Raw genomic sequence first — 24,070 nt, 5'->3', positions numbered from 1 at the left:
CTGCAAGGCGCTAGGCAGTATTGTCTTATCTATTAGGGCAAAATACGTGTGGCTCACACACCTGTGACCCTCCCTTTTGATAGGGAACGCCTCACAAATTTCCGTTGTAATCTTGTCCGAAACAAAACTGCGGTGCCTGTGATGTCCGCGCAGCATCCGCTGTCCCTGCAATGCCTGCCTAAGTGTGTAGACAAAACAGGACCTTTCACTACGTTCCTGTGTTCATTGAGGCGCAGATATCTACCTGTCTGGCCAACGTAAACAACGTGTACAGCATCCCGTTATTGTGTGACTGCGTTTACGGTGGCCTGACGGGTCTGAATCTGCGCCTCAATGAACACAGGAATGACAGCCTTGAAAGGCAGCTGTTGCTTGCATACAGCAAGTGGGGGTTATATTAGATAGCAATGCTGTAGCACTGCTTAGCAGCTACGACTTCAAAATTAGTTTTGCTTCTTAATACCTGCAACTGCAGCTGCGTTTCTGGTTATTGAATTCCTGAGCGATTATGGCTAACCTTGAGCACCCTCACGTACACACTCACAATCTTCGCGCTAATTATACAAGTTAAAGTGAAAAAAAGTTCTTTCTATGTGCAAATAGTTTTTTTTTTCGCAAATAAGTCATTTAAGCATTTCTTTACTGCTACAAGACTTGCGCATTTCCTTTGTAAATAGACGCACGTCGTCAGATTATTGTAAGTTTGTCCTTAGTGCAGTGTTGTTGTCTTTGTGGAGAGAGATTATATCAGTGATTTGTTTGTTTAATGTCACATCTGGAAAAATGGCTTCACCATGTGGCACAAAGTTAGAAGCCATCACGGGCAATTTCAGGTCACTGTGCATTGCCAAGATTTTGTGCAACTTATTCTCGTTAAATCAGTAATTCGGGCAATATTGTTTGGGCTAGAAGTCTTGTGTCAAATAAAAAAATTACAGCATATCCACGTGGTGAATGATGATGAGTGGGGCGAAGCGAACTCGCGCTGCAGCACGGCGATGGCATTGGCGCGAGCGTGGTCCTTCTTGATGGAAGATATTGTGACTAGATTGTTTGAGAACCACAATCTGTTGCACACACCGCAACTATGGCCGAAACTGTTATCAAGGAAGTCCCGCTGGAAGCGCGCGTCGGCGCCTTCGGGCAGAGCCCGCCTGATGCGTTTTGGAGCCACTTCACGTGCTCGCACAGCCTCGGGCTCTGCCTGCCGCTACGCGCGCTTTCTCGCCGCTTCACGGTCCTTCACATTTTGAAGATCCGATTCGCCCCGCAGCCGTGCAGCTTCGGCCTCGCGTGCTCGAACGGCGGGGTCATCGCGCCGCAGCTGTGCAGCTTGTCGAGCAGCTTCGGCCTCGCGGGCTCGAACGGCGGGATCTTCGCGCCGCAGCCGTGCAGCTTGTCGAGCAGCTTCGGCCTCGCGGGCTCGAATGGCGGGGTGTTCTCGCCGCAGCCGTGCAGCTTGTCGAGCAGCTTCGGCTTCGCGGGCTCGAACGGCGGGGTCTTCTCGTCGCAGCCCTGCAGCTTGTCGAGCAGCTTCGGCCTCTCGGGCTCGAATGGCGGGGTCTTCTCGCCGCAACCGTGCAGCTTGTCGAGCAGCTTCGGCTTCGCGGGCTCGAACGGCGGAATCTGCTTCGCGGCGTCGACGTGCAGCTTCGGCCTCGCGGGCTCTCACCTCAGGATTCTGTCTGCGAGCGCGCGCTGCCGCCGCCTTCCGTGCCCTCCGTTCCGCAGCCTTGTCTTCCATCTGGCGATTCCGAGCTGAAGAGAAAGCGTGCCAGGAGGGTGCCTCATGGCGCGTTACTTCTCAAATGTTGTCTTCGGGTGTCGTCGAAAACACGAGACGTAGTAAAGAAGAAAGAACGCCACACAGCCGAACACGCAATAAGAGTGTCATTCGTCAACATCGTCTTCTTCTTCTACTGCATACCAGAACGCGCGCTTCTCACGAGCTAGAGGTGGCTACTACAACGCTACAAACAAACGGAGGATGGACGGACCCACGGCATAAGGAGCTTCGCCCCTAAAATATCACATGTATGAAAGTGTGTGTTCCTGCAGCCAAAAACAAAAATCCTGTTTAAAATTCCTGACCATGGAATAACGTAAGAGTCAACGTTCATAACTTTCTTTCGGTAACAGTAATGGTTTACCTTTTTCTGTTGGTGACGTAGGGCAGTAACGCGTTCCTTTTTCTTTAGCGTGACGAGTAACTTATTGAGGTACTTTTTTTGGTAACGGCTGCACACTGGTTACAGCGCCGCCATGGGCGTAGCGAGGACAGACAGCCCAAATCAGCAATGTTCGCACCATGACAATTCGCGGTACAGGACAATAAGAAAAAATTTCGGGAGGGGGGGCTGAAGACCCATGACCCCCCCCCGCTCTGGCTACGCCCCAAAACACCACAAGTCCTTTAGGACGCCAACAGGCAGTTAGGCGAAAGAAAGCGTAGAGGACACCCGCGAAATTTTTGAATTTTGCAGGTGTTTATGTACCCTCGCACACAAAAACACACACGCGAACATACATCAAGTAAGGTCAGAACGCCCCCCCCCCCCCCCGAAAAAACGCTCTGGCGACACACTGGGAAACATTCATTGCTGTCTTTTACTGTAGAGTAGTCGTTACTACGTACAATGAATTGAACTAAAGCTGACAAAATATAGCCCTTCACGTCTGTGAGATCCGAACCAACGACCTCTGAATTACGCGTGCTATGGTCTACCGATTGAGCTACGATGGCAGGTGCTTCCACGTCGACTTCCTTGGGTACTTCTGTACGTGTGATCCCTGGGAGTGTTAGCCAGCGCCCCTCGTAGCCAAGGAAGCGAATGTGGAACACGTTTTACAGAGAACGCCACGTGAAGTGTGATCTTTGCAAAAGGCGGCAGCTGACCAATAAACCCTCGCATCGTACCTAAGGCATTAGGCCCTCGCAATAAAAGTACGAAAGGAGGGGAATTATTCGAGGGATGCGTAATCCGAAGGTTGTGGGCTCGGATCCCACCGATGGAATGTATGCTTTTTCGTTCACTTTATTTACTTTCTAATTGGCTCATAATCAGTTACGAACATCATATACTGTCCCGTATGCTTTTTGTGGATTGTCTGCTGGTTGCATTGACTAATTGTGTCGCACAAAAGAAAAAGCGGCAATACATGTGCCCCCTGGCTCAACGACTCAGCGTAGTTCCACTTCCTGTGCTGAAACAATGGCTTAGTAATAACGGTAGTAGCAGTAATAATACTAATATCAATAATAATATCTGCGGTATTACGAGCCAAAATGACGATATGAGGCACGGCGTAGAGGTGAGGCTCCGGAAATTTTGACCACCAGGCGTTTTTTGACACCCATCTGCATTGCGCCAGGAACACACGTACCAAAGTGGAACACGTTCTCCTTGTAGAGGAGTGGACGCTGCCGTGGCTCGAGCAGCAACTGCGCAATTCGATCACAAGGGCGCACGCGCTCTCTCGGCAGACGGCTCGTATGCGCTTCTGCGTGCTCACCGCATAGACACGACACAATGCACGAAAACCGCGTCTCTCCCTGGAGCGGCCGCATTTCCTTACAACAGCCTTTTCCAGAGTTACGCCAGATAAAGGAGTTACCTGCTAGCCATACTTCATATCACAATGCAAGTTGTTGCTGTCGCATTCATCGCTTCGTCATTGGGACTTTCTTCTCGTAACCTCTTCTACAGCAAAATGAAATAAAACAGTCGTAAGGTAGTAGAATTTCACTTGTTCTCTCTTGAGAAAAAATGCAGTCACCAACGAGCGAGCCAGATTTTTCGCTAAGTACATATTGCGAAATTGGCGGAAAAGTGTTATCGCTGAAAGCGCTTTTTGACAAAACTTACTTCGGAAGCATTGTTCATTGTCCAAAACATGCGTCACGTGCAAACCACTGGTCCATTAAGAATGAAAGGTACAGACGGGCGACAAACACCAATCAAGATTTCTGGACAGACGTAACCAAGGGTGCTATGCAGGATGGCCAGAGTTTGGTGAATCTCGGGATTTTTCCGAGCTCTGGCGACACCCCCTTTTGAACGAGGGCGGTCGAGAAGGTTGGGTGGTGTCTTCAAACTAGAGGCACCTTCTTTCATTTGTTTGTCGTTCCACTGAGTGCAGAAGTGCACCCATGCAAGAAAGGTGACAAAAAGTTCTACTAATTATATTTTTAGATGCGAAGTATCTCTTGCTCGGGGGTATGTAACGCGGCGTGGTAATCCGCACGCGGCGTAGTCCGCACTCACACTACGCATGCGCCACTCTCCTCCTTCCCTCTCTCCAGCAGCTGCGCCTTACTCTCTCCACTTCTCTACCAGCACCTGCTTGCGCTTCTCCTGCGTTCTCGCTTCTGCTCTCAAGGCGCATACGCTACTCTCCTCCTCTATCTCCTCTCCTTCATGTGGTAGAGCGCTGCGCGCGTTCAGTCCAGCGCTCGCCTTGGTTGGCTCATCTTAAATGCGGGCTCGACAAACCGAAATTCTCTCCTGCGCAGCACCGCCACGAGCGCCAGCGCATGCGCGTCCCCTCCCCCTCTCTCTCCTCTCCTACGCTGGCTCTCTCTTGCGCGCCTGTCGACCGCGCTCCCTGCACGCCCTGTCAGAATTAACGGCCAGGCTAGTGGAAAGACACGACGCGCGTAGCGTTCCTCTTCGCGTTCCACGACGCGAGGTCGGTAGCATGCTCAGCGAACGCCAACGGAACGCGATCGTGCAAGTGCTCCGGCTTCGCATCGCCTCATGGTCCCCTTTAGCGGGAGATGGCGTAATTTTTTTTTGTGTGTTCGCGGGCCGTTTGAATCCATTCTCAAGCGTTTAATGTCTGCACCATAGAGCTTCATACAATAACCTTGAGAGGAAACTGGCGCTGCGATCGTTCAACCACCATGGGAATGATGGGAAGTACAAGCTTCAGATTGGATTTCGTTAGCTAGCGAACTGTCTACGGATCGTTTTCTACAGTTTCAGTTTCGTTCTTTGCGAGGCGTGGGTGGTGGGGTGCGTCTCAAAGCACTCAAGCAGCACCTTTGTTGTTCAAAGTGGCTGAAGACCACTAGGTTTCTTGGTTTGCTGCCACGCTGCAGCTTTACAGGTAGTATTTGACAGTTTTAGCAGAGCGTCGTGCACTCACGGCTGCGCATAGATGGAGCGTCCCATGCCAGTGCAGGAAGTTGCATAAAGTTCATGTTTTGTGATAAGCGCTACTCGTCAAAACTCGTTCAAATCGTCTGCAAAACGACGCGAAGCTAAGTAGGCGCACCGTCAAGCTCCTTTGACTCGACTTCACAACAAAACGAGAGCTGCGTTGGGGGCAGGCCACTTGGCCAGACGCGTCTGGCATCGCCGCAGAAGATACGTTAAGTGTTTCTCACTCAGTACGGTACTGTTATTTACATAAATAGATAATGCGTACTTTGGACGGAAAGACAAGCGTGTTTGTTTCAAGTATTGTAAAGAAAATAATTCATTATATTCTGATGCCAAATCTGGAACAAAATTGCAGAGCAATGCATACCCTGGTGGTTAAATTTGTCCAGGTTTAACTTCAATCTCACGGTCACGCAAAGTTTTTCTGATAAGTTGTACGTACAAAAGAATGAAGCAAATTTTAATTGGAATTAGGTTCATATCGCTTTGTTTTACACTCGGCAAGCAAGCGTCGCGAGTCTCAAGAACCTAATCCATCCGAAGCAAATCCGAAGCCTGTACATCCCATCATTCCCATGGTGGTTGAAGCGCCGCTCAAGGAGCCCGCGTAGACACTAACGCCAGATTCCCCTCTAGGTATTATTGTAAGAAACTCTATGGTCTGCACTAAGTATCCTTGAGAAAAATCAGCACCGTGGCCTCCGAGATTAGTTCCGAACGAGCGTCTTACAACACCGCGGCAAGAGCTAATCGCCGAGGCCACCTGTATAATCACCATGGTCGGCCTCTACATTCTAGCGCGTTGTTCGGCCGGCGCGCGCGCCCTCTTCGTCCTCTTATTATTCGTCTGCTCACTCCCCGAGCAGGTGCGGCCGGCTGATTAGCTAATTGGCTGGGCGGTATACCTAGCTAAGTTAGGACATGCTCTCACGAAGCTGATTAAGCCAAATCATGCTAAGGCCGAGCTAATTAAGTCACGTCATACTAAGACCATGCTAATGAACCGTGTAAAGCTAAGAGCAAGCTAATTAAAACCACCCTAATTAACACGACGCTAATTAGGGGCGTGTAATTAAAGGCAAGATAATGAAGACCTTATTCGCCGAGATCGTGTTAATTGTTATAGTGCTAATTAGGATTATACTAATTACATTATACTATTCAGGACCTTGCGAATTAAACCTGAGTTATAATGTCGTGGTAACTAAAACTCTAACAATCAAGACAGGACTAATCAGTATCACGTTAGTTAAGACCGATATATTTAGGGTCATCCTAATTGACACGACGCTAATTAGGAGCTCGCTAGATCAAACCAAGTTAATTAGGACTTCCTCGCCAAGTACGCGGTGATTATGATCACTCTAATTAGCATAGGTTAAGTACGTTCGTGCTAATGAGGACCTTGATAATGAAATCCGATTAATTAATGCCGTGTTAATTAAAACAATGCGAATTAAGACATAACTATTCACTGCCATGTTAATTAAGGCCTAGCTAATCAAACGCACGAATATTGAGACCGAACTGACACGGTCACTCTGAAGCAGGCCAAGCATACTGAGACGAGCCAGGTAATGAGCTCGAAGAAGCTAGGTGACCACAAGCTCCTCCGATGGTCCCAGCCTTGCACAAGTAGTGCAAGCTGACCAAATTATTTCATATGCAAATAAGCTGCTGAGTAGCGTCCACTGCATGAAACACTTGACAGGCAAACCGGCACTATGACATTCCCGAGTTGAACTGGGGCCTTTTCAGAATCAACGAGCTTGTGCCCGAGTTCGCACGTCAATCAATTATATTGACAGACGCCCGCGGCGAAGATCGGGTCCGCCCACCGCGTTTGCTCTTGCGGAGGAGCAGTGCTCACGGCGCAACGCCAGTGAGCAGCACGATTGATCTATCAGCTTAATCGCGCAGACTATGCACACACGTACGTAGAACTATAGGTTATATCATCACGTGGCTACGATGTCTCGCATTCAACTTCACCGCGCTCACGATGTACCACTCACAGCCACGAAGCAAGCGCCCTGGTGGGATTTGCGGCCAGAAATCTTATTTTTTTTATTTTTTATTTTTTTTATTTACAAAATACTGCAGGCCATGTGGCCCATGCAGGAGGGGCAGGGTACAACATAAATACACGTACAATGCACAATTTAGTATCATAAACAAGTCAGGTAAAGATAAAAACAACTCTAAATAAAAAATAATTAGGAAATAGTGAGGAAGTAATTCTGTATTGATTCAGTCGAGTCGAGATGATCAAAAGGTATCAGGTTCCATTCTTCTATGGTGCGGGGAAAAAAAGAATATTTAAAGAGTTTAGATCTAGCAAACATAAGGGGAGAGTGTGAGGGAATGGGAATGCGGGTTTTCCTAGTCTCAGAAAGGGTTATGTAAGGACTGGGATCTATAAAAAATTTACGATTTAACAAAGAATGGAGGAACTTCAGTCGGGATATTTTACGCCTCATTTGAAGTGTGTGAAAACCGTTAGAACGTATAAGATCAGTTACAGAATCCTCGCGGCTGTATTTAGAAAAAATGAATCGCATGGCTTTTCTCTGTATTCTTTCAAGAGTATTAATATTGGTTTTGGTGAAAGGATCCCAAATAATGCAGGCGTATTCTAATTTGGGTCTGATAAAAGTGGTATAGGCTAAAGTTTTCACGTCAGGGGATGCATGTTTCAGCTTGTGGCGAAGTAGACATAATTTTCTGAAAGCTGAAGAGGCGGTGTTAGAAATGTGGGTGCTCCAGTTGAGGTTGTTAGTAATGGTAACTCCAAGATATTTGTACTCGTTAACTTCAATCAAAGGGTCTTGGCCAATGGAGTATGAAAACTTCAGGGGTACTGTTTTTTTAGTTAAACGCAGGAGCACAGACTTAGAAGAGTTTAGTTTCATGCCCCATTTATTGCTCCACTTAAAAATACTGTTTAAGGCTGCACTAAGCAAGAATTGGTCTTCAACTGTATAAATTTTGTTAAAAATAACGCAGTCGTCTGCGAAAAGACGAATATTTACTGGGGCTTGTATGACATCTACTATGTCGTTGCAATAAATAAGGAATAATAGCGGGCCAAGTACACTTCCCTGAGGGACGCCAGAGGTTACCGAGAAAGAATCAGATTGCTCTCCGTCTATCACAACACGCTGTTTTCGATGCATTAAATAAGCAGATATCCATGATAGGATGAAGCCAGGAAAACCAAGGAACTGTAATTTGCAGATTAATTTATCATGAGGAACTACATCAAAAGCCTTTTGAAAATCTAGAAATATAACGTCCATTTGGCCACCTCTGTCAAGAACAGAAGCAAAAGAATGTATGACCGTACTCAATTGGGTGATTGTCGAAAGACCCTTTCTGAAGCCATGTTGAAAGGGAGTTAGAATGTCATGCTCATTTAAGAAGTTATTAATGTAGTCCGCAACGATATGCTCAATTATTTTGCAAGAAGATGATAAAATAGAAATCGGACGGTAATTTAAGACTGAAGATGGGTCGCCCTTTTTTAAGATCGGTACAATGCGTGCAATTTTCCAATCATTTGGAAGTATCGCGGATTCTAGAGAGGCCTGAAAGATTACGACGAGAAATTTACTTAGTGGTTCAGCGTAACGCCGGAGGAAGGAGTTTGGAATGCTATCAGGACCGACGGAAGATTTCGTCTTCAATCGTAGAAGCATGTTAAGCACACCTTGTTGAGAAATATTGATATCCGAAGAGCAGGACCGTGAAATTTGAAAAGAAGGCTGAGTAGGCGGGGAGAAGACACTGTGAAAGTGGGCGTTTAAAAGGTTAGCAATGCTTTTGGGGTCGGTTATTGCAGTACCGTCGTGGGTAATGCTCGTTATCGATTTGTTTTGCTCCTTAATAAAGTTCCAAAACTTCTGTGGATCTTCCCTTATAAAATTAGTTAAAGTGTTGCTGAAATAAAACTTCTTTGCTTCTGTGATAGATTCTGACAGAGCCATACGAACATTGGTTAAATTAACGGCAGCAGCTCCTTTTTTTCGTAATCGTTTGGCTTTACGTTTTAACTGAATGGTACGCCTGTTCATCCAAGGTGTGTGTTTAGTTGGCTTTACACGTTTGTTCGGTATGAACTGATCAATGCAGAATAAGCACATGACTTTAAACTTGGTCCAAAGCTCAAGGACGTCACTCGCGCGAAATTCACAAAAGCAAGATTCAAGATATTCTGTTATATTGATATCGTCAGCCCGTGCAAAATCTTTCACAATCACAGGTGGATGCGTGTCAGGCGTATGTTTAACATTCAGCGAAAAGTATACAGCAACAATATCATGGTCAGATAGGCCAGGCTCGACAGATACATGGTAATTAGAAAAGGAACGATCAAGAAAGACGAGATCAAGGAGCGAGCCGAGACCGGTTCCATGTCTGGTAGGCTCGTGAACTACTTGTACAAGATTGTGGCCAAGCATCATATCAAAAAGAACGTTTGCGTCACGTACAGAACCAGCACCCGATTTAATACGGTCCCAATCAATGCCTGGTAGGTTGAAATCACCAACCACCAGAAGTTTACTTTTATTGAATTGTGAAATGTGGTCACTAATTTTTAATAAATAATCAGGGGCTGAGTCAGGTGGCCTGTAAACGGCACATAAAACGAAGACATGACCATAAATGTTTAGTTTAACACAGAGGCTTTCAGTATCCTTCGATTGGATCAACGAAATTACCTGAACAGACGACTTCGCAACAATGGCCACACCACCACCTCTAGAAGTTCTATCTCGTCGAATTATTTTGTAGCCAGGTGGGATTAAGTCCTTGTCGCTAACTTCATCGTGTAGCCAGGTTTCCGTTAAAACCACAACATGTGGGGAGTGCGACAAAAGAACCGATTCCAATTGATTAGTTTTATTCACTATACTGCGTGCGTTAATGTTCAGTAATCTAACAAGCCTTTCCTTGGCTTGTCAAGTAGAATGTACATAGGCACGAGAACCAGAAGTTATCTCACGTTGGTTAGTTGTTTCATTCCAGATGAATACATCATTATCAATCCTTAGCTTATCGTGCTGAAGTGAAACTTTAATAATAATAATATCTGGGGTTTAACGTCCCAAAACCACCATTTGATTATGAGAGACGCCGTAGTGGAGGGCTCCGGAAATTTCGACCACCTGGGGTTCTTTAACGTGCACCTAAATCTAAGTACACGGGCCTCAAACATTTTCGCCTCCATCGAAAATGCAGCCGCCGCGGCCGGGATTCGATCCCGCGACCTTCGGGTCAGCAGTCGAGCGCCATAACCACTAGACCACCGTGGCGGGGCGAAGTGAAACTTTCTTTCCGAGCGACTTATCATGCTTCGCACTTTCCCATAATAGCTTACGTTTCTTCAAAGTGACTTGGGAATAGTCATTCTGAACAAAAATGTTTGATCCCTTCAGCTTTGAAACATTCTTAAATATCGCTACTTTCTCGTTATAATCCTGTAGAAACATTATTACTGGTCTTTTAGATCCAGTCCTTCCAAGTCTGTGAATACGGCCAATAGTGAAACCTCGGTGATACGATCACAGCTCATACGAATTTCGGGGTGGTGCGAATTTTTCGTTGGTCCCGGCAAAGGCCCATTGGCCTGCAGTGTAATGGAGTACGGTTGTTGCGAACCGATTTTCACCTAGCGACGTTCGATACGAACGTACGCTACCGCCCAGGTACGAATTGGTGCTGTCCGCGCCGTCGCGGAGGACGCGCCAAGCACGTGCGAGCGCGGGAACGCAAGCGTGGGCATGCACGCCGCACCGCCGAATCGTCAGAATCATGGTGTAAGAAAAACACCTTTCTTACGGTCACAAGAAACCTTCAGAGACGCGTCACGGCCTCCGACAGTGTGTGCGCGAAATCTTTGAGGCTCTTATGTGCCTCCGCGTTTATATTACAGAGGACATTAGCGCCATGCTTTTTTAACGCGTCGATGCGAGCTTCTGTCGCTATACTGTGTTCACACGTACCTGCCTCGTGCATCAGACATCCTATGAAAGGTGGACGAGGACCGAAAGAAGGCGAGGACGGCCTTGGCGAAGGAGTCGGGCCTTACAACGTCAACATGCGCGACAGTTGAGGTCGCACTTGTGCGAGAACGGCTGTAAATCTCCCGAAAAAACATCCCCAACACCTCCGCAATAACAAAATCATAACACAGGACCGTGGTGCTGTAATTTTGTGGCCTTGATCCACCGCGTCAAAGCGTTTCTTTCGTTACTTTCGCTGCAGTACTCCGGTATCATGCAAAAAGTCATACTAAAATTTGGAAGGGGCTACTGCTGTCGCAGGTCACAACGCACCTGGTTCATTAATTAAATACGTGCATACGGGCCGTATATTTACGAGTGCTGGTATGATTGCCGACATCTGAAAACTTAACTGACAATCATTCAGGGTTCTTCCTGACGTTGCTGCGGCCCTGAAAAACAATAAATGAAAATGTACGCCAGCTTCCTTTTATCGCATGCTAATTTTCCATGCATTCTGGTGGTACGAATTTCGGATGATACGAATATTTTTGGTGGTCCCGTGAGATTCGTATCACCGAGGTTTCACTCTATTTGCTTGTTAGTGGAGACATGGTTTCTATCGATTCGTTACTACAGAAAAATCTTCAGACGTGCGATGTAAGTATAGCAGTAACCTGCCCATTTATTTATCTGTAATCATCCAGAGACGCGAAACGAGCTGCACCATAGTGCTGCGTGTGCGCTCTTGTTGCCTTCGAGAGTGTAAATTTCCACCCTGCAGGTGGAACGACAGAATTCTCGGAAAGAGGACAAACGCCCACGAACGCGCCCATGGGAAGCGCGATGATTAGTTGGGAAAAAGATAGCGCGACAATCACGCTGACGTCGCTACGCTGTCAAAATGTTGACTGAGTGGCGGCGCTGACGCCTTCGCACGTGGCATTCCTTTGAAACCCGCCGCAAATGCCGCACATGCGTACGTGACGCCATGCTCGTTCTTGTAGCCGTTTTTATCAACGCTGCTATCGCGTGCTCCGCACTGTCATCCTGTCATGACCGCCGTAATGCGAGCTCCAAACAAACTCGTGTGCTCGAGAAGCTCGGGCCATCCTGCATAGCACCCCAAGAATAGAGAAGGATTTAAATTAACCATCGGGATTGACCCAGTGATCGACACCGGGGCCGCATGTTTAGGCTTCGCTGGTCAGCTATCTGTGCTTGGGCGATGATTTTTCAGTGGTTTTTTATGGGCAGCCACACAATTGCGACTCGCATGCCGCAGCACAAGCGCCCGCTGACTTTGCGTGGTTGCAGGGCAGGACGGGCATGACCTTCCACGCGTTGAAAATGTGTCAAGCTGTCATTCATTGTCAAAAAAAAAAAGAAGAAGACGCAGGCTGAGCGAGCACGTGGCGCCCCTACAGCTAGCGTTCGGGGGCACTTGTCAGGGCTGACATGTGCTTGGCATACCGCTCAATTCAGAATGAAGGTAAGGAACAACAAATTGCGCAACCCTTTTAAATGCGCAAAAAACAGCTCGCAGACGGACGGGACGAAGAAAGGTATACACAGAACAGCGCTTGTTCTGTGTATACCTTTCTTCGTACCGTCCGTCTGCGCGCTGTTTTTTGCCTATTATGTATCACCAACTAGCCCACCTTTCAGTCCTGCTGCTTTTAAATGCGAAGCATTTCTTAGCGAACCAAAGACATTTTGAGTGTTTCTGTCTATCTTCCGCCGGAAAACCCGACACAAACAAACAAACAAACAAACTATCTATCTATCTATCTATCTATCTATCTATCTATCTATCTATCTATCTATCTATCTATCTATCTATCTATCTATCTATCTATCTATCTATCTATCTATCTATCTATCTATCTATCTATCTATCTATCTATCTATCTATCTATCTATCTATCTATCTATCTAGCCGCCTACGTCTGGATGATCTCGTGATCGCACTCTTAGCTCGCTGTAGACCAAAATTCTTATGGGATGGTAGGAGGGCTTGAAGAATACGACTATCTGGTCATGCCATGAATAACATGAAAAAAATCGGCAGATCCCACGTACTGTGGGAGTCGAAGTTATGCGAAGCATGCGGCGGGTAGGTGACGGTGGCGTAACTTTTTTTACTGAGCGATACGTTATAAAATGACGCTAAAGATATGTTTAAATTTTATACGCACACATATATATGTTGAAGAGCCGCATATGTGTCCCGAGAACGCACGCACGTTTCACGAACTCGTGTTCATGCGTGGAAGAAGTTCTTGACAGTTCTTGAACAAGGGCATCATCACGGTGATCAGTGAGCACCAGCAGCTGTTCATGACTTGTTATAGGATCCGGTCGTGATCGTGGTGACGAGCGGTCCATGCGTAGTGAAGTATGTGGTATAGTAGAGCTGTTGGAATTCTAGGATACCTCGGTTCCTACACCTACACCCGTTCATTACGTCACATTTTAGCATAAGAAAGCGACACACGGCTCTTGCCTGCTTAGTGTGAACAAGGAACCCGTATCGGTCCCGAAACGTCTCGGTGTTTTTCACCTTGACTTGGTCAGTGACCGCATCTACATCCTCGTGCCTCGGTCATTTCGTCGACAAATGGGCTGTCGACAGAGCCGGCGACAAGTAGGAACCTGAAGCCACCCTTCGCGTTGGTGAGGTATAGGCCGTCGAGGCTGGTAGGCCGGGATAGTGCTACGTAGACCAACATCAGTGGATGGTGTTTGTCGTATTCGTAGACTACCTGGGCGTATGTGGCCTACGTAGCCTAGTCTACAAAGCGGCTGTCACTCAATCTGGCATCATCCTCGGTCAGCATGAGGCCATCGCCCAGCCTCGTAAGAAATGAAGTGGACACTGCGTCGTTCTTGCGGACTAAGTGCAAGTTACGGTGCGGTGATGTGGATATCATATGTAACTTTCGTTAATGTATTCCTCTGGGGTCAAGCAATTCTTCAATATAGCTTGCTGAATCATATGAATACAAACGTAATGTTTATTAGACTGCTATAAAAGGGGAGCCAACACTGGAACTACAGACGTTAATCTCATATGATGCATGTGTCGTAGGAGTACACATCGTAGGAGTATCATGTAGTGTTTATTGCTTTCTTGTAAAATTAGATAGCAAGCACCACAACCACAATTGGCGTTGCACCGATATTACGCCTGCGTAGGCTGTTTTTCCAAACCAGTTTATAGACCTGGCATGGCTCAGTGGTAGAATACCTGATTCCCACGCAGAATACTTGGGTTCGATTCCTGCTGGGATCCTAATTTTCATTATTTCCATTCGTTGAGTCAACGCTGCCATTGTTGGTTTTCCTTAACGCTCTAGCATTTAAGTTACCAATGTCCGTTCTCGCCGTTCCTGGGTAGATATAAACTGTCAATCACCTGTGGCGCATACCCGTACGCCGCGGCCCGTGGTAAACGGGTATGTGCCACACGTGTCTAGTGGAAAGGGTTTGACGACGTACGCGACAGGATTTTAACGTTATTCATGTCATGACCCGGTAATCATATTCGTCAAATCCTCTTACCCTCCCATGCAAATTTTGGTCTTCACCAAGTTAAGGAGGCGATCATGAGAGCACCCAGACGTAGGCGGCTAGATAGATAGATAGATAGATAGATACGTAGATAGAAACGCTCAAATTGGCAGAGGTTCGCTAAGAAATGCTTCGCATTTAAAATCCCGTTGCGTACGTCGTGAAACCCTCTCATCGAGAAACGTGTGACACATACCCGTGACACCATGGGCCGCGGAACGCGTACGCGCCAGATGTGATGGAGAGTATACCCGCCCGGGAACGGCGAGGACAATGGCAATTTAAATGCGAGAGCATTAGAAAAACGATATCGGCTGCGTTGACCCGACACATGCAAAGAATAAAACTGAGGGCCGCCGCAAGAATCGCTAATTGCTAATGATTGGTGGTGTCTAACGTCTGAAAACCGCGATATGATTATGAGGGACGCCGTAGTGGAGGGCTCCGGAAATTTCTGCCACCTGGGGTTCTTTCATGATCATCATCCTCATCATGATCAGCCTGTCTACGCCCACTGCAGGGCAAAGGCCTCTCCCATGTTCCGCCAATCAGCCCAGTCCTGTGCTTTCTGCTGCCACGTTATGCCTACAAACTTCTTAATCTCATGTACCCACCTAGTTTTCTGTCTCCCCCTCACGCGTTTGCCATCTCTTGGAATCCAGTCAGTTACCCTTAATGACCACCGGTTATCCTGCCGACGTGCTACGAGCCCGGCCCATATCCATTTCTTCTTCTTGATTTCAACTGTGATATCCTTAACCCTCGTTTGTTCCCTGACCTATTCCGCTCTCTTCCTATCTCTTAAGGTTACACCTATCATTTTCCTTTCCATCGCTCGCTGCGTCGTCCTCAAGTTAAGTTGAACCCTCTTTGTAAGTCTCCAGGTTTCTGCTCCGTAGGTAAGTACCGGTAAGATGCAGCTGTTATATACCTTCCTCTTGAGGGATAGTGGTAGACTACCATTCATGCTTTCATAATGCTCGCCGAATGAGCCCCATCCCATTCTTCTAGTTATTTCACTCTCATGGTTCGGCTCCGCGGATACTACCTGTCCTAAGTAGACGTACTCCTTTATAACTTCCAGTGTCTCGCCACCTATCGCAAAGCGCTGTTCTCTGCCAAGATTGTTCCACATTACTTTAGTTTTATGCATATTAATTTTCAGACTTACTCTTCTACTTTCCGTATCCAGTTCAGTAATCATGAGCTGTAATTATTTAACGTGTTCTTTAACGGGTTCTTTAACGTGCACCTAAATCTAAGCACATGGGCCTCAAGCATTTTCCCCTCCATCGAAAATGCGGCCGCCGCAGCCGGGATTCGATCCCGCGATCTTCGGGTCAGCAATTGAGTATCATAACCGCTAGACCACAGTGGTGGGTCCGCAGGTATCGAACCCAAGCATTTTGCGTGGCAGTCAGGTATTCTGTCATAGATCCACACCAGGTCTTGAAACTGCTTTGAAAAAAAAAAGAAACCCTATGCAGGTGTAATCTCGGTGCAACGTCAATTGTAGTTGCTATGCTGATTATGTAATTTTATGACAAACCAATAAACGTTACATATGTACTCCTATGATACACGCGTCATGCTGGGTTAACAGCACTTGTGGTTCCAGTGTTGAATCCGCTTCTATGGCAGTCTCATAAACATTACATTTGTATTCCTATGATTCGGCAAGCGATATTTAAGCATTGCTCGACACCGGAGGAATGGGCTAAAGAAAGTTCCATATGAAATTCACATCATCGCACCAAAAAGGGCACTTCGTTTCGGTAATACTGACATCATTGGCTCTAACGGGGGTGCTGGCGGTACGTCAAACCATATATGTTACCCTTTAAACGCCAGCGTAGTTGACGTTCTTGCTAAGCCCACGATGTGCACACAACCACTACACTTACAAAAACACGTCGATCCACCTCGTGACGCTCGGCTCAAAGGAAGAAAGTTCAGCATACACAATTACTCGCCGACCGCTTGGCATGAAACCGATTCCCACAATGCGTGGGATCTGCCATTTTCTTTTTTTTAAATACGAAAGTGTTTTATGCCGGGGTCCACCAGACTTCACCGACGTATTTCCATCACGGATATGACGCTGTAAAATATACAATAACAGATGACAACGAAAAAACTAGAAGAAAAAGTTCCGTCACCGGGAATCGAACCCACGACCCCTCGCTCCGCAGCGCGCGGCGCGAAACGACTCGGAAACAAAGGCCCGTGTACTTAGATATAGGTGCACGTTAAAGAACCCCAGGTGGTCAAAATTTCCGGAGCCCTCCACTACGGCGTCTCTTATAATTATATCGTTGTTTTGTGACCTTAACCCTCATCAATAATCATTAAACACAAAGAACTGACAACTGTGACAGTTGTTAGTTCGCTCTCGTCCTGTGTGTGTTCTTTTCGTGCGTCCTTTGTGCTTGAGCAGCACGCTGCAAGTTTCGGGCTGCTTGCCGTCCTACGCGTGACATTCCAATTTATTGCTATCGCATTCACTGCTTTGCCGCGTAGCGGCCAAACATTGCACAATAGACGCTGAACTACCTCTGTGAACACACGTTGCACTCCCGTGTTATACCGATTGCTATGACAGAGGGATCAGCCTTGTTTTTTTAACACGAAAGTGTTTTATGCCAGGATCCACCAAGTACTTCCGTTACGGATATGACATTGATAAAATGGACGCCAACGGGTGAGAGAGAGAAAACAAGAGAGAAATCCGCCGCTGGGAATGGAACCCAAGACCTTACGGCCGCGACGGTAAGCGCCCGACGCTCAACCGAATAATCTACTTTGGCAGATGCCGGACACTTCACGAACAAGCCTTATATCTTTCAGACATTCTCCGTCGCACGGTGCTCTTTCTTGGCGGTGTAGGTAGGCAGGGCGGAGCGGGGCGGTGCGGTGCCGCCATCTGTGAGAGGTGACCAGACGTAATGCGTCACGATCCACACTTACTAGCGCTTGCTCCGAGATTTCGCGCAATATCGGAGGTCATGGTTAAAGCATGGCCTCCGAGATGGCGGGCGCGCGGCGTGTTTCTCTCCGGCCGTCCCTATCGCCGCGCTCGCCAGCGAAACCACCGTGTTCGCCTCGCGCGCCCGGCTACCGCGAGAGGGCGCATTCACCAGACGGCCGGAGAGAAACGCGACGCGGAGACCGCGGTAGAAAGCAGAGCGCACGGGATTTCACCGTGCGCATGGTTTTCGTTGCGCGTCGATTTCCTACTTCTGAGACACCTTGACCCGTGATTTCCAAAAGAGCGCGAGGTTATATAAAAGCGCAAAACCATTTTTTTTCTCGCCACATGCAGCGCGAACAGCGCGGTGGCCCATGGCCTCCGAGATAGCGGGCGCGGGGCGTGCCGCGCGCCCGCCATCTCGGAGGCCATGGGCAGCCTTTTTGATATTTAGTTAGAGCGCCGCGGTGCGGGACACGCTCTCTCCGCGCAATTCGGACGGCCGGAGAGAAACGTCCCGCGCGCCCGCCATCTCGGAGGCCATGGTTAAAGCGTCTCGATACCAGCGAGGGACACTGGTGGCGCTGGCGTCGCGGAGGCGCCCTAGACGCAGTTACGCTCCTTGCCTTTTGTTTCGTGTTAGCGTGTGCCGGCTCATCGTAGTAGTGCAGCTTCCACATGCACCAACGGGATTTCTCCGCCGCTGGCTGCTTGGATTGCGAGAGCACCCACTAACAAATGTGCTGCAATACACGTTGCAGAAAGGATACGATTTCCACGGGCGAATGTCGTGCCTTGGTGAAGCGAGACAGAGGCCAGCGGGACGCACGCGTTTGCGGCTCAAGCTACGAACCTTTGCCTCCCGTGTTGCTGAAGTGCAGTGTTGTAGCATACGCATGACATAGGCGTCGGTTACCCATAACTAGAAACCGCACACAGTGTCGTTTCTCTCCTTAACTGACGACATTTTCAAGAAGTTAATATCGGGTACTAATGTTCATTATGAGCTTGTTAATGTCATCTTTGCGCGGGATTCCTGATTCGCTGTGTCCCAATATATGTTCATAACTTCAGCTATCACAACGGTTTAATCATGATCATGGGCGTTAGTCGTCGCGATGGAGACATGCCACTAAGCGTTAACATGGGTGCATCCACGTTAAACGGTGCTATAGCTGCCAAACACGAATAAACATTGTAGAAGCTCATATACATCACTACACAATAAGCAATACTTCTGTGAAGACAAGCTTAACTTTCGTGTTATACCGATTTCTATGACGGAGGCATCAGGCATGTTTTTTTTTTTCATTGTTCAACAATGCACCCCCACATTTTCTCGCACACCCTGCAAGAGAAGGGAAGCACGCGGAGGAAAGGCTGAGAGTTAGGCAGGCAGAGTCGATGAAGTCAGCGGGGGCCCTCAGTACGCCCTGGACCGCGTTAATTTCGAATATTGGAGAAGTGATTTGTGGTGCGTATTAACTGTGGACATATCTACTCGCGCGAAAAACACAAAAAGAACAAAGGACGTCCTGTCTGCCGTCTTTTACCTCGTCCTTTGTGTGTTTTTCGCGCTAGTATATATGTCCGCAGGTAATTGGAATAATATGCACTACAGTGGGTTTAGTCGGTCTGACGATCATCATGACTTGTTCTCGTCACAAAGGCTAACCATCATACTAATTCTTGGTTCAATGAGTGCTGGTTTTGCCATCACTGGGACTGATTATATTGTTGCACATACGTCTCTCAGCGTTCCACACGTATTGCTGTTTGAAAGCATGACATGTTCCTAGTCTGATATTACCACAGTATGGGACACGGAGAAAGGAGTATTTTGAGGCGGCATGCCCAATGGCGTCAATTGCACGAAGACAATTTCACAATAAGCAGAATGGCTAGAAGTTCTTAGAGGGAAGTCTTTAGTCTCATTGATTTTCGTTGTGCCTCCACCATATCGTATGGATTGCAGAGCCCCCTTAGAAGCGTTCATGCCTGTTGGCTGGAGTGTATTAAACTTGTGATCTCAAAAATGCACGGCGTGCCAGCGTTCGTGATGTCCTGACTCTCTCGTGTCCGTGTTTGCATGCCCTGTCATAGCTGTCGTAGTTCACCGTAATTTGTGCGGCGTGGCAAAACAAAAGGCGGGCAGTTTGCACTAAGTCGCGCAAAGCTTGGCACTGCGAAGCACGGGCCCGTCTCCGCTCGTATTCCCCGTTGACTGACACGTCTAGCTAGTCTAGCTTCGAGATGCGCGGCTTCCTCCTCGGGAGTACGCACTTTCCTAGAACATCCCATGACTCCCTGGACACGATCGGGTCGCGAGATCGGGCTATAGGTGGCAGCACCGTCACCACGTGAGTGCGGATATGCGGTCTGCGGCGCGTAGGCATATGTACGCAGCGGCGACTTGCTGTAGCATTTTTTAGTCGACTCTCGGCAAATAAAGCGCGTTGACTTGCCTAATGGTGATATATACGCCTTCTGTTTCCACATTAATGGATGAAGCCGGCCTAACGCTCCTATTACGTGTGAGAGAAGCGCAATCTGCCAACCAATGGGGTGCTGGCCTTCGGTCACAGTCGTGTTTGGCACTGTGCTCGACGTTTTTTCTTGCTTTATTTGTACATGTTTAACTTGTGTTCTGCCTATGCCACAATATAAATAGCGTTGCGCGACTGAGCGAATTAAGCATTTACTTCTACTCAGCGGCTACAAAAGAAAGAGAGCCTGAATTTCTGCTTAATTAGGTGAAGTAGAACTTTGTGCATTCTACTTTTCTTCTTGTATGAAAACGTGTGCCGCTATTCGCGGCGAGATCGACCTATAGGTGGCAGCACCGTCACCCCGCTAGTGTGGATAATGGTTTCGAGAGGTGTGTGTAGAAGTGCACGGCGCTTCTGTTTTCACATCGTGATTTTGTGTTCTGTACCCGCAGAAAACTCTTCGTTATCGATGGTGAGGTTTTGTTCGGTGCCATATGCCGCACATACTGCACAGATCCAGGAATAAGCTTCCATTTTATCCCACCGACGCGGAACGCCGCCGACTGTGGCTCGTTAGGCTTCGTAATGGCAGGACGCCTTCGAAGTACGCGATGGTGTGCAGCACTTCGACGAGGGTGCATTCGCGTTCGCAGACGAGAAAGAATGGTGAGTAGTCAGCGATAACTTCGCTAATGTGTGCATTTATATGCTTGTTGCTGCTGTGCACTACGAGAGTGAAGACGGTCGCAGTAAGCGAACGCTCGGGGAAGCTTCCCTGTGCTTTGATTTTCCTGCACTTCAGCAGGAAAATTAAGCGAGAATCAATCGAGAAAGATGAAAATTAATTCATGGAATTTATTCTTTGTCATTCATGTACCGTCTGCGCTGTGAATGCAAAGTTTGTTCGCGCTTAATTGGCTATGAGTATGTTTAAACGAGAGTCCCCGAGCCCTTTTGTAGTTCGCACATGTCCCATTGTGTTTACACGGCCGCGAGAACAGTTCTCAGTATTGCGCAGGGCAAGTACGTGCACCGAAACGCGGCAAGTGTGTATGCATGATCTGGTGCATAGTAAATGGTACCGTTTTATGAGCCCTCACACGCCACGTAAGCGATGAAAATGCGCGAGCGAGTTTATCGCAACTGCTTTTCTTGATGAATATATTTTTCTCTCTCGCTCTCTTTTTTTAAGGGTTTTCGCGGAAGAGATTGAGGCCTGACGCACTTCCGACACTGAACTTGCCACAGCGCAAATTTGACAGGCATAAGCTACCTCGCAAGTACACAGGTGTCTTTGTATACATGTCGCCACAAGTTATAATTGCGCAAGGCAACTCAGTTTTGTGATTTCCGTGTCATTCCATTTTCTGTTCTGTTTAGCGGACAGTTTAAGTACCGAATTAAGTGTGAGACGTGACTTGACAGAAATATTTCTCTGCAGTGGGACCAGGACCGTACACAACTAAAGCTCGTCGCGTAACCTATAAACGACAGTCCCGAAGTTATACACCTAACCACAACGCGCAAGGGCATGAGAGCCTTTTTTTTTAACCATCGAGCCACTAAAGGGCTATATTCACATGAGATTTAATACTTCTCATCTTTAGGAAAACGCCAAGTGCACTTTGCAATGCGCGTGAACCTCACAGCGGCACCTACACTGATATGACTCGTGAACGGACGGTACGACGACCACACACAGCACTCTCGACAAGTGCACTCACTGATCTTATTACAGTACATATACAGCCGATCAAAGCCAAATGCTTCTTTACATGTTATTAGGCATACGTACGAGCGGTTAAAGTTGCACCAACGCAACGGAACAAACAGCCTTTTGAGGCCCTGCATGACGTACGCGCACATGCAAACACAACGCGGCTAGCAGACGACGCATGGAGCAATCCACACTAGGCGCGCTTCAGTCAGTAGCCGCCAGGCGGCGACTCCGCTCGATCTCGCGGCCAATAGAACTGCGTGGATTGAGGTCCTTTTTACCGCTAACCGGCTTTTGCAGACGCTAGTCCATGCTTCGCGGTATCTTGAATTTCGAAAACGCCAACAGTTTACGCGACAATGTCGCTGTAATTCTACATTCACATCTCGACGTTTAATACTTCTTTGGTTAGGACGACGCCAAATGAACCATCTGATGTGGCAAAGTGCCACCCACAATGAAATTATTTTGGCGAATGCACGGTACAATCAGGAGAGTTGCTTGTTGGGCAAGTTGGTACATACTTAGTTAAGCAAGTTGGTACATACTTAATGCCACGTCTCTGCGCTCTGTCTCTGTTTTCTGCCGCTCTGCTTTTTCCGTTTTTCGACGTTTTGTGGCTGCTTTTGTAGTTAACTAGGGACGGTACAGTGATTACACCTAGCGCTATACGTACACATGCATGCACTCACTTAGTGGAGTGGACACAAGTTTCGGAAGGCGAAGTGCTTATGTACATTGTGTAGGGATACGTACACGCATGTGGTACGGTGGTAAGAAAACTGAATAGGCTGCCCTCTAGGGACGTGTTAGACGCGCGCTCAGGTGCGAACACGGTGAAGCTAGCAGACGACGCAAGGAGCCATCCACACCACGGGGTTTCGTCCACTCGCCGCTAGGTGCCGACTCCGTTCGATTGCGCGGCTTGACCAGGAGGTGCGGTATCTGGTCGGTAGACGACGCGATGCTTGCTTCTTTCTTTTTATCTTTTTTTCTCTCTCTACTTCTTTCTGTCTTTCATTGATGTCCTATGTCTTTTTCTTTCTGCATTTCTCTCTCTATTTCTCCCTTTCTCATTTTTTCTGTGCTACGCTTTACTATCTCCCCTCGTGCTTTCCCTTCTCCTCACACTAACTTCACTTTCCCACCCCCCTTGCTACACTATAATATACAAGGCTATGCCAATGTAGATGAAAACACGTCAGGTAATATCGGCACGGATGAAAAAAACTAGCAGTTCCTTGTGCGAATACAACCGATGAACGAAGCTCCTTAGAAATGGGACGCAAACGACTATGTGCCTGATCTCGCTGCTGGCTTTCATGAAGGCGGTAAGCTGGGGAGCGGGTGGGGAGAGCGTCTGCTGCGCTCGGTGGCGGGAACGACTCAGCGAGTGAGTGTGCGGCTCGCGCAGCGCAGGGAGAGGGCGACAGGTGGGAGAAGGGTGCGAGCGGTGATGCGGCGGGGACGTTCGACGGCGGCGACGGAACGCCGCGCACGCGCGCGCAGCGTTTTATTGTCTTTTTGCGCCGGCGCCAGGTGGCATTGTCCTGTATGCCAGTTGGGGAGACCGTCTACTACTACTACCTTCGACAAAGCGCCCGTAGTGCTGTAGAATGATGGTTGTCATTTCACAATCCACGATAAAGGTGGTGAAAGTGAACACGACCGTATTTACCAGTTGTGCACAGAACTTATTTCTTTTAACCTCGAATTTCTGGTGCGCTAGAACCTAACCGCTCAAGGCCTAAACATTTCCTTTTAAATCATCGGCTAGTGCAACCTAAACCGATGCTTAAGAGAAGGGAGCTTCGAGGGCGCGGAGGAGTGCCGGCCTAAGGAGCTTCGCTCCTAATAATAACTGGGTACTGTTGTAGCGTAAGCAGAATGATCAAAATGCTGGCCAACGTATGAGATGCACGCGGCACTTTAGGACGTCACCGTAGCTGGGGGTTATAAAGCTTGGACGGACTGACGCGGCCATAAACGCTTTGGACATCCGGACCTGTGTATACTCGCGGAAAACGTTTCTTGGCAACGAAGCTAGCGGGGTGGAGTTCTTCACATGTACCACGATGCGAAGTAGTCAGGTATGTGGGGCTTATTGCAATCAGCGTTTCATATCGACGTAGACGCCGCTTAGCGTTTGAGGT

This window comes from Rhipicephalus sanguineus, chromosome 2 (genome assembly GCF_013339695.2).
Source record: "Rhipicephalus sanguineus isolate Rsan-2018 chromosome 2, BIME_Rsan_1.4, whole genome shotgun sequence".
Taxonomy (NCBI): domain Eukaryota; kingdom Metazoa; phylum Arthropoda; class Arachnida; order Ixodida; family Ixodidae; genus Rhipicephalus; species Rhipicephalus sanguineus.
Note: the sequence above shows the minus strand (reverse complement) of the source record.